Source organism: Emydura macquarii, unplaced genomic scaffold, assembly GCF_026122565.2.
Source record: "Emydura macquarii macquarii isolate MOO-44397 ecotype Brisbane River unplaced genomic scaffold, CSIRO-AGI_Emac_v2 contig_2506, whole genome shotgun sequence".
In the NCBI taxonomy this organism is placed as follows: Eukaryota; Metazoa; Chordata; order Testudines; family Chelidae; genus Emydura; species Emydura macquarii.
In genome coordinates this window covers 110,038-120,584 of record NW_027132643.1, presented here as the reverse complement: position 1 = coordinate 120,584, position 10,547 = coordinate 110,038, and the positions used below count along the sequence as shown (strand labels likewise).

General features: G+C 44.7%; 1 long non-coding RNA gene across 1 annotated transcript; it reads right to left on the bottom strand.

The window, feature by feature from the left end:
• Positions 1-5,311: 5,311 nt before the first annotated feature.
• On the bottom strand, positions 5,312-8,861 carry LOC137163306 (uncharacterized). Its single transcript, XR_010922683.1, has 2 exons — positions 8,785-8,861; positions 5,312-5,476 (listed from the first exon to the last, which is right to left on the bottom strand). It is a non-coding gene; the product is annotated as an uncharacterized lncRNA (long non-coding RNA).
• Positions 8,862-10,547: the final 1,686 nt, after the last annotated feature.

Here is a 10,547-nt window from a genome sequence, read left to right as displayed (position 1 = left end):
GAGTTGAGGGTCTAAAGCCCTTTAATGCCTTGAAGATCTCCAAAGAGTTGCTTTCTCTGCCTAAGGAAACCAAGCGCTGTGCAAAATAGAGATGGGGGAAAAAAAAGAAGGGGCTCCCACAGCAAAAAATGATCAGATGGACAAGCTGCACTAATGCATCAAGCCAGCTCCAGTCCTTCTGTCTCCAGAGCTTTTAAGGTTGCTGCTGCTGTCCACATGCAAATGAAGTAGGGGCATTTCCTGTTTAAAACCTCAGGACAAACTCAGCTGCAAAGGCAGTTTGCTCTCTCTGGATCCACAGAAGCTGGTGTAGGAGAACAGCAGTCATGACCCGTCTTCTCTGCTTTCTCTTCTTGCTAGCAGCTTTAACAGGTGAGCATCAACAGATTCTTTCCGACATGCTCACAGCAAGCAGTGTTACGGTAACTCCCAGAGACCCAGGCTGAGATCAGAGCTGTACTGCGTGAGGATCCGTACAGATGGACAAACGGTTCCTGCACTAAGGAGATTAAAACCTAAATAGACAAGGGACAAAGGATGGAAGAAAGACAGGGTTACTATCCCCATTTTACACAGGGGCCTCTGGGATTACAAGGGGAAGGTGGAGAAGTCAAACAGATTCTTATGCATTCTTCCTGTTTATCCACAGGTGTCCGGTCCCAAATCCAGTTTGTTCAGTCCGAGGCAGAAATTAAAAAGCCTGGAGAATTTGTGAAGCTCACCTGCAAAGCGTCTGGTTACACATTTACTGACTACTCCATGATCTGGGTCCGACAGGCTCCGGGGAAAAGCCTGGAGTGGGTAGCAACGATTTGGACAAATAATTTCAACACTTACTACCCTGATACTCTCAAAGGGCGAACTACCGTCAGTGTGGACACCTCTATCAGCACCACATACCTCCAGATGAACAACTTGAAATCTGAAGACACCGCTGTGTATTACTGTGCAAGACACACAGTGAGAAAACACACATTCATGGCTATTCATAAACCCTCCCTAATGACCGACAGTGGCATCAAATATACAGAGCCCCTAAAATGTCCTGTTTTCATGGCATATCTAAGGCCCCAGTCCTGGAAACACTTACACACATGCTTACCTTTACTCACGTGTGTAAGCACTTTGGCTGGAAGTCTCAATGGGCTGAAAAGGATGCTGCTGTGAAAAGCCTCATGTAAGAGTCATCCCTTCAGAGTGGCACAAAAAAGGCAGTTCCTGAAATATGCTATCCCCATGGACAGTTTTAAAGATCACCACATAGCTCCTTAAAAAGCTACCCATGGTAAACGGGGGAATCTCAAGTTGGAATAGGCACTGGTGTGATAAAGCGCTCACGGTGTCTAGAGTTTAGCTGCACAGACTCCTTGTCTAGTCAAGGAAGTGCAGAGATATTAAGGCAGGACATTAAGGATACGAATTTGCATCTCTCTTTTTATATGGCACTTCTGATCTCTACTCCTCAAGCTATCTTAGCTACTTAGATTGTCCCTGTTATTGTAGTGTTGAAGAATCTCAATCATGAAAGCATTTACAGTAACAAGAAAACATTTTACAAATACATTACAAGCAAGAGAGACCTGGGGGAGGGTAGGCCCATTACTCAACGGAGGAGGAAAAGACAACAGAAAACAAGGGACAAAGAGTTGAATGCCTTTTTTGTTTAGGTCTTCACCAAAAAGGTTATCTGTAATCCGAAGACTACTACACAGTGGACATCAATGTAAATAGGGTAGGATCAGAGGCTACATTAGGGAAAGGACACATTAAGAATTATTTAGACAAATTAGGTGTTCTCAAGTCAGCAGGGCCTGATGAAATACACCAGAGAAAACTTAAGGAACTAACCAAAGCGATCTTAGCCATTAAATGATCATCTCTGAGAACTTGGAGGACAGGAGAGATCCCGGAGTACTAGAAGAGGGCAAATAGTATGTATTTATAGAAAGGGGAATAAGGAAAACCAGGGAATTATAAATCAGTAAGCTGCACTTCTGGACCCAGAAAGATAACGGAGCAAGTCAATTTGCAAGCACTTAGCAAGAACAAATCATGTCACACCAAACTCATATCTTCCTTCGACAGGGTAAAAAGACTTGTGGCTGGAGGGGAGAGGGAAATAGAGGTGGTGCATCTCAACTTTCGTAAGGCTTTTGATACGGTCTCCGGTAACCTTCTCATAAGCAAACCAGAGAAATATAGCCTGGATGAACCTACTATGAAGGGAGGTACACAACTGGTTGGAAAAAACACTCAGTAGTTATCAATGGTTCACAGTCAAGCTGGAAGGTCCCCCGGAGTTCTGTCCTGGGTCTATTTATTCCTATGCTAGCTGGGCACGTAGCATCTGAATCGACACACCACTGTTAGTATAGACCTACCCTCAAGAGGAGGGTGTCAGCACACAGCCCAATGACTTTCTGATCTCAGCAGGCTTCACTAGGTGTTAACATAATATTTGAAATTGTTTCAGTTATCCCTGAATAAATAAAATGCCAACCCTTTTAAACGGAACGGGAGCTTTAGGGCAATGTTTAAATATGTCAACACAATACAGTACACAGGAACATGGCAGAGAGGACTGGAAGGGACATATCAGAACTCTAAGTCGTTTGGGAATTTCTGGCACTCTAGTGATTTGGGTGCAGTCCTGATACTGGGGAACTCTGGGTTCAATTCCCTGCCACAGACATTATGGACGACTTTGGGAAAGTCAATGCACCTCTGTGCCTCAGTTTCCCCATCTGTAAAATGGGGATGACGCTCCATTAGAAAGGAGTTTGAGATCTACTAATGAAAAGCGCTAGGTATTATTTACTTTTCTGACCGTAAAGTCGAAGGCCATTGCGATCTAGTCTGACCGCCTGCACATCACAGGCCACAGAACCTCCACCTCCTCCTCCTGAAATAGACCCATAATGTCCGGTTGAGTTACTAGCGTCCTCAAATCATGATTTAAAGACTTCAAGTTAGACAATCCACCATTTACTCTCGTTTAAACCTGCCAGTGATCCATGCTGCAGAGAACAGTAAAAAAAAAAACCCAGGGTCTTTGCCAATCTGACTTGGGGGAAAAATTCCTTCCTGACCCCAAATATGGCGATCAGTTAGACCCTGAGCGTGAGGGCGAGATGCACCAGCCAGGCACCTGGGACAGAATTCTCTGTAGTAACCCAGAGCCTTCCCCATTTAGTGTCTCATCTCCAGCCATAGGGGATGTTTGCTACCAGCAGTTGCAGATGTGCCTACAATGCCATGCAGCCATATCATCCCCTCTGCTCCATAAGTGTTTCAAGACTGAGCTTGATAACAGTTAGATTTTGGCCATCCCTTTTAGTATTAATTCTGGCTGAGATTCCTCAGAGCCACCTAAAGACATGTAGATGCCTGGTTTATACTAGGAAGAAAGGCTAAGATTTCCAAAACAGTCTAAGTAAATGAAAAACCTATTCCTATTATTACCTCACCTTCTGTCTCTTCCACCCCTTTGTTTGCTGCCTGGCTTTAAAGGATTTGTTTTGAACTGCCTCATGCAAATTAAGACAGAACTCTTTTTTTAAAGCCAGAGGATTTCTCTCTCTGGAACACTCCAAGCACTCTACTTTGTGCTGTATGTCAAGGCCATGGCTTCATCTGTTCCATTAGATTTCTGATTAAAAATAAAAAAAATAATGACAGGTTTCATTTTTCTTCCCCTGCTGGCAGCTTTCCAAGGTAAGAGCCTCAAAGGCACCTGGGGTAAAAAGAAGGAAAGAAATACCGCCAACAGGAACATTCAGTTCCACCTTTCAGTCTTCAGAGCACTGAAGAACATGCCTAAATGCTTTGCAGAATCATGGCCTAGATCTTTAATGTTGGTCTGTTTGCAGGTGTCTGGTCGCAGATCCAGTTAAGCCAGTCTGTTCCAGTCTGGAACAGAAGTTAAGAAGTCTGGAGACTGCAAAACTCTCCTGTAAAGTGTCTGGCTACACATATACTAACCATGGCATGCACTGGGCATGGAGGACTCCAGGAAAAGGACTGGAATGGGTATCTTCCATTACAAACGGGGCGGGTGACACCACATACTATGCAGATTCAGTTAAAGGGCGATTCACCGTCTCTGGAGACAACACCCAGAACCTGCTGTTCTTGCAAATGAATGGCCTGAAGCCACAGCTGTGTATTACTGTGCAAGATGGGCTGAACACAGTGATGGAGAAGATACCCAGGATCATTCAAAAACATGAGATTCTAATTCATCTACTCACCACTGGATGGCAGCCATAATCCACATTACCTGGCCTCCCCTAGAAAGAGGGTGACCGATTAGGATGACACCTGTCCTATACGGAAAAACTGACATTTATAGGGCTAATGAGAGAAAGCTTTTCTCCCCCACAGAAAATGCCAATGGTCCTTTTCCTTGATGTTTTCATAGCACTTTAACACAATGGAGGGCTCTGTTTTGGTTGAGGTCCCTGGACTCAATTGTAAAAATAATCTTCGGAAGACGTGCCTTCTCCAAATCTTTTGTTACTCATCAAGTAACTGGACACTGTACTTAATTATTCCATTTCCTCTACAGCAGATGAGAACAGTACAGACGCCTGATGGCAATTTAATTCAAAATCCTGGCAGCAAGGAATTAGGTTGGGTCTTTCAAAGGACTTTAGGAGAATTCAACACAAATCGCCCTGAAATTTAGAGAGAGCAAAATGTCATGTTAGATTATGAAACATTTCTTCCCAAAGACTGGCATTTTCTAAGTGAGGATTTTCCCACCCAAGTCCCTTTCAAGTCAGTGGGAACTGAGTATCCAGCGCTCCTTGGAGGTTTTGGAAATCACAGCTTTCATACATATTTCATCAATGAAGAAGGCTAATAAACTGATTCTATGTTATTTAAGGTTCATATCCATTGGGTATTACATTTTGAAAACTCAGTATTAGCCATCTTAAAATTCAAATTCACCATTTACCTTTCAGATCATACTTAAATAGAGTGATAGATACGTGTGAAAAATCAGGACAGGGAATTGGGGTGCAGCAAAGTAATAGGTGCCTATATAAGAAAAACCAGAAATATCAGGACTCTCCCTATAAAATCGGGACATCTGGTCACCCAATACTTCAGTCCCACTGATGTCAAAGTGCTTTAATGTTTTCCTGGATTGGGGCCCAAATTTCATTAATATGCCCTAGCGTATATTATAGTCTCTCTAAATTCCGACCTTTATCTGTAAAGGCTGGTGAAGCTGAGGTTTATTCAAATGCGTTGGCAATAGCCACATGCAAATGAGGAAGGAAAACGTACTGATAAAAGACAGCAATCAATCCTCACCGAAAAACGGCCAGCAGGGAACGGGCCTACTGTTTCTGCAGCCCACAAGGTTGTGGAGAAGAATGAACATGATCTGTCTAGGGTTTCTCTTCTTTCTGGCAGCTCTCTCAGGTAACTGGAGTGAACACACAGGTATCTGGTTAAGGCAGCTGGGCTAGGATAGGAAAGATGGTTTGAAGGTTAAGACATAGGAGTGAGATTCAAGAACCCTTGATTCTAAAACCAATAACTCTGAACAAATCATATTGGGTGGAATTTTAAAGCTACTTAGAGGATTTTGATACCCAATTTTTAATAGCAACTAGGAATAAAAATCCCTTCAGCCACTTTGGAAAAGCTCAAGCTGAATCTGAGCCTCAGTTTCTCATCTGTAAAACGGGTGTAACAGTATTTCCCTACCTTACAGGAGTGTGAGGTGGATACGTTCATCAATATACATAAAGCAGATCAGATACTGCCCCAAGGGGGGCAACAGGAAGACTTGGATGAATCTCAGAAGAGGAGAAAAAGACTGACATGAACTGTTTTTATTGTTCTTTACAGGTGTCAGCTCCCAAATCCAGCTGACCCAGTCTGGAGCAGAAATCAAAAAGCCGGGAGAGTCTGCGAAGGTGACATGTAAAACATCCGGCTACACGTTTACAGACTATAGCATTAACTGGGTACGGCAGGCTCCCGGGAAAGGACTGGAGTGGATAGGATACATCAATCCCAGCAGTGGGGGCACTGGTTATGCGCAAGCTTTCCAGGGCCGATTCACCATCACCAGAGACAACTCCATCAGCACAGCATATCTACAGCTAAGCAGCCTGAGAACCGATGACACAGCCACGTACTACTGTGCTAGATACACAGTGACACAAACCCCATCTACAGCCATTCAAAAACCCTCCGTGAAAGAATCCAGGTCTCCTGCTAGCAGCAGAGCCTTTAGTCACCCCAGTGAGCATTTGCCCATGTGAACAGACTGTGGGTAACTTCTCCCATACTCTTTAGGCTCCAAACTCACTTAAGGCTCATGGCAGGTACATTTTTTCTGGCTCCTAGATCACTTTTCTGAAGAGGAATTAGGCTCCTGTGACACAATAAACCGTCGCAGCAGCAAAACTGTCCTGGGGGAAATGCCCTAAGCACCAGACTTTGGGGGTATTTTTGGAAAGGGGCTTCCAGTCTCTTCTGGTGGTGCTGTTCCACGGTGTATAAATAATTATTATTCACCAGGCCTGAAAGAGACTATCACAGGAGGTCGAGCACTCACACCAGAGGTGGCAGACACAGTGCAGGGATTTCAAATGATATTTCCCTGTTCCAGCTGAGTGTCCTTACCACCGGGCTATTGGCTACGGGGCAGGGCAGAGGCACCTGTTCCTCCACCATCTCCAGGGACAATTGCAACAACCTGCTGTATTCACAAACCACCAGCCTGAAGACACTGCCCTGTATTACTGTGCAAGAGACACCGTGAGAAGAAATCCACACACAGCACTGGAAATTCCCCTGGGGGCAGCCCAGAGAAAGGTTGTCACTTGCACACAACTAAATGTTTTCCCCCGAGCAGCCTGAAGGAGTTAGATGCACAATTTGGGATTGCAGCTCACATTAGTGGCTTTGACATTCTTAGCCTAAGTGGCCAATTACAAGACAAGTGGATGTTCTTGGTAATGCGTGAGATTGCTTTATCTGTCTGTTAATTCCCCCCACCCCACACACACACCCCTACATACTTAGTAAATTGAACAGGAATCCCTTAATTCATACAACCTAGGGCCAGGTCAGGACGTAGAGAGCATACAGTCACATCTCCTGTCCCTAGAGGACATGTACATAGAGCACCTAACACCTGCTCACTGAATGTTCATATCAAAACGTCTCATTGCTACAGAAGAAGGACGGATGTCAGAGCAGACTTCCAGATAACAGTCATGAAAGGCACTTCAGAGAGAGATTTCTTATGAACAGGAAGACAGATGGGCTTTTTCAAGTTCAGTAAAAAAATCCCTGGGAACAGTCCTAAAAGTTCTAAAAAAATCCCTGACCCTTCTCCGGCCCCCTCCACACCAACCGACCACCAACCCCGTCCAGCAACCCAGACAATTAAAAATACCAAGTTACATAAACCTAAAGGAAGAAAAGGGAGAAATATTATTCTCTATGTTTACCAAAGGGACATGCCCACAGGGTGGCAGCAAAATGTCATCTTAGATCATGAAACATTTCTTCCCAAAGACTGGCATTTAAGTGAGGATTTGCCCACCCAAATCCCTTTCAAATCAGCAGGAATTGATTATCCAGCACTCCTTGGAGGTTTTGGAAATCAATTTTCACACATATCACCAATATAGAAGGCTAACTCACTGATTCTGTGTTATTTCAGTTTCATATCCATTGGGTATTACATTTTGATAACTCAATATTAGCCATCTTAATATTCCAGTTTACCAATGATCTTTAAGAGCATCCTTAAGTAGAGTGACTAGATACGTGTGAAAATTCAGGACAGGGAATGAGGGGGGGGGGGAGGTTAATAGGGGGCTATATAAGAAAAACACCAAATATCAGGACTGTCCCTATAAAATCGGGACATCTGGTCACCCAGTACTTCACTCCCACTCATGTCAAATTGCTTTAATATTTTTCTGAATTGGGGCCCAAATTTCATTAATATGCTCTAGCGTACATTATAGTATCTCTAAATTCTGACCTTTATCTGTAAAGGCTGGTGAAGCTGAGGTTTATTCAAATGAGTTGGCAATGGCCACATGCAAATCAAGTAGGAAAACTTACTGATAAAAGACAGCAATCAATCCTCACCGAAAAACGGCCAACAGGGAACGGGGCCTACTGTTTCTGCAGCCCACAAGGTTGTGGAGAAGAATGAACATGATCTGTCTAGGGTGTCTCTTCTTTCTGGCAGCTCTCTCAGGTAACTGGAGTGAACACACAGGTATCTGGTTAGGACAGCTGGGCTAGGATAGGAAAGATGGTTTGAAGGTTAAGACATAGGAGTAAGATTCAAGAATCCTTGATTCTAAATTCAATAGCTCTGAACAAATCACATCGGGTGGAATTTTAAAGCTACCTAGAGGATTTTGATACCCAACTTTTAATAGCAACTAAGAATAAAAATCCCTTCAGCCGCTTTGAAAAATCTCAAGCTGAATCTGAGCCTCAGTTTCTCATCTGTAAAACGGGGTAACAGTATTTCCCTACCTTACAGGAGTGTGGGGTGGATAAGTACATGAACATACATCAAGCAGATGAGATCCTGCTACGAGAGGGGCAACAGAGACTTGTATGAATCTCAGAAGAGGAGAAAAAGACTGACATGAACTGTTTTTATTGTTCTTTACAGGTGTCAGCTCCCAAATCCAACTGACCCAGTCTGGAGCAGAAATCAAAAAGCCGGGAGAGTCTGCAAAGGTGACATGTAAAACATCCGGCTACACGTTTACCAGCTATTACCTTCACTGGGTACGGCAGGCTCCCGGGAAAGGACTGGAGTGGATAGGAAACATCTATCCCGGCAGTGGGGGCACTAACTATGACCAGGCTTTCCAGGGACGATTCACCATCACCAGGGACAACTCCATCAGCACAGCATATCTGCAGCTGAGCAGCCTGAGAACCGAGGACACAGCCACGTACTACTGTGCTAGAGACACAGTGACACAAACCCCATCTACAGCCATTCAAAAACCCTCCGTGAATAAATCCAGGTCTCCTGCTAACAGCAGAGCCTTTGGTCACCCCAGTGAGCATTTGCCCATGTGAACAGACCGTGGGTAGCTTCTCCCAAACTCCTTAGGTTCCCAACTCACTTAAGGGTTACAGCAAGGACATTTTTTCTGGCTCCTAGATCACCTTTCAGAATAGGAATTAGGCTCCTGAGACACATGAACTGTCGCAGGAGCAAAACTGTCCTGGGGGAAATGCCCTAAGCACCAGACTGGGGAATTTTGGGAAAGGGACTTTTAATCTCTCTTGCTGAGTGGGTGAGCAAGGGAGCAAAGAGGTCAGTGGCACCTTTTCCTCTATCTGAGTAGCCAGAAAGCACCTCTAACTTGTCTTTCAGACACTGGAGGTACCAGGCTGTAGGAAGCATGTGTCACAGGGTTAGAATTGTTAGCGATGCTTCATCCCCTCTAGTCAGCCACAGCTACAATCAGGGAAAGGAGCCCTGGACACGAGTATCTTTAAGCAAACCACGAAAGGAGCCAGAGGAGATTGAGGATCTACACCACACAGCTTTATCAACTCTGCCTGTGGGAGGAGAAAGAGCATAAGGAGCGGGAAGAGGAGGGTGTGTTTAAAAGACTACCAGGCCAGTGGGTGCTGTCACTGTGAAGAGAGGCAGGCCCTAGAAAGACTGCACTGACTCTAGGCTCACAGAGAGAAAACGGACAGACTTTGATCACACTGAGCTGTGAAAATGCATGGGGTCAGTGGGACTCCGAACGACTGAATGGTGAAATACAGAACCTCTGCATTGTTTGCAAAATCTGCTCCATCTGTGTCTGCCTTTTCCCCACTACTGCTGCGGTGGGCTGGTCGTCTTGTCTTACCAGTGAGTCCCTGATGACAGACCTTAAAACCCTTAAGCTTTCGGGTGACTGTTTCTTTAAGTGTTTTCCCCTGAACAGAGGATACACAATCATTCTAGCTCAATATAAAGAGACCAGAAGCCAGGAGACATGAGCCTTCTTCACTGAAATTTCACACTTACCAGAGCAGACAACAGCTGCAATTTTCAGATGAGATTAAGGGGATTAGTCTCCAAAACCCCAGTGAAACCGAATGGGACTTCAGTGGAGGATTTTCCAACACAGCTAACTGATGCAGCAGCACAAATCCTGTTGGTTTTCCTCTGCATCCCTGAAACATGAGCCAATAGGTCTGTTTGTGAAGGTCTCATTTAGGCTGAGATTTGGACCACCCCAATAGCATTTAAGTCAATGGGACCCAGCTATGCAAGTCCACTCAGCAACTCTCAAAAATCTCAGTCTGTTCAAATGTCAGCTAGGTAGCTGTGACACGCAGTGGGTATCTGTCTCACACACCCTCGCTGGGTGCCACTCTTACACAGAGGAGGCAGTTCTTGCTCTCAAGCATTTACAATCTAACTAGACAAGACAGACACTAGCAGAGGCTCAGAGAGAAGAAGTGACTCCCCACAATCAACTAAAAGCGAGGAGGAGAACACAGGGATGTTCATTGGAGCGCTTCTT